Source organism: Acanthamoeba castellanii (assembly GCF_000313135.1).
Source record: "Acanthamoeba castellanii str. Neff unplaced genomic scaffold scf7180000083017, whole genome shotgun sequence".
Classification (NCBI taxonomy): domain Eukaryota; phylum Discosea; order Longamoebia; family Acanthamoebidae; genus Acanthamoeba; species Acanthamoeba castellanii.
The window spans coordinates 19,292-20,666 of record NW_004457345.1 but is presented as its reverse complement, the minus strand read 5'-3'; positions in this window follow the sequence as shown (position 1 = coordinate 20,666).

Here is a 1,375-nt window from a genome sequence, read left to right as displayed (position 1 = left end):
CATTTCGAGAGGAAACCACTACGGTCCGTGTCCACGGCCATAAAGACCACTGCACATGGGGGAGGGGGATAGTCAGCGCCTCGCCGAAGGCTTGCAGAAGAGACTGGTCACGTACTATTGGCCTTCTCCTCTAGACTGCCCTTGGAGATGATGGAAATACCCGACAGCAGCTCATTCAACGAGACTGGAGTCGCAGAACATGGCGTAGAACAAGTGTTCAGAGATCAAGGAGTGCAGTAGTATGGCACTCATTGGATGGGGGGGGGGAAGTAAGTACTTCGGCCGTCATGGTCTACGTCGAAGAGAGAGAAGAAGAAGCTTAGGCGCTCCGGGCTGAAGTCCATGGTTGGATACTTGGCGGTGACCTTCTTCATGACCTTGATGAAGCCCTTACACGTTATGGGTTTGCCGTTCTTGCTCTTCTCCTTGAACGCCACCACTATGCATTCCAGCTGCTCCACGTTCAGGTGGGTGCTCCCTGCCACCCCCTCGCCACCCCCTACGGTGCTCTGGTCCGCCCCCATAACCTTGTTGCCTGGCCTGGGTTGTTATGTTTTACACTGAAACATAAAAGGTTGCAAATGAAGTCTTGTTTTGGAAAGACATGTTTGAAACAGACAAAGATTGCAAATGAAATCGTGTAAAGACTTAGGGTTAGGCGAGACCATCGCGCAAACCCTGGCCGAGATCCCGTCATGTTCTGGAGCGGCCACACGGATCGCGCGCGGTGATTGTCGCCTCGATGGTCCTCTGCGGCCTCCGCATGCTCGGCACCACCTTCCTCTCCGACAACACCACCACCGCCCTCTTCCTCCCACTGCAGCTCCTCGGCGGCCTCGCCTTTGGGTACGAAATGACACGACACGACACGAGTATGTGGCTCACATGTACGTCTTGTGCGATTAGGTTGACCGTCATGAGAACGCTATGGCGGCCTCGATCGCGTCGCAGTCGCTGGGCGACACGGCGCAGGTGGTGGGTTCCGGAGAACGTGGAAGATCCAATCGAGAGGCAGACATGTTACCCCTTCAAGTAGCCAGCACAGAATAATAACACAAGAAGTAATGGTCAACTACTCACACTCTGAAGGTTGGAATTGACCAAGTGCAGCAGGCAGTTTACTTTGCAAAACTGGGCTGACCAAGTGTGCAAGTATTTGCTGGACACATGGGTGTGCAGTGTGACGTCACACCAAGCCCAGCGAGCAATACCCCAACACCCTAATTACATTCACAGACCAAGAGTTTGAAGAGTTGATTAAGTGTCTACCGGAGGACCACACCATGTGACGTCCTCTTGGGCGCCACCTTCCTCTTATTCCTTCTGTCTCTTCTTGTGGCCGTAGGGGGGTATCGTTTCCATCGCGCGGGCCGCC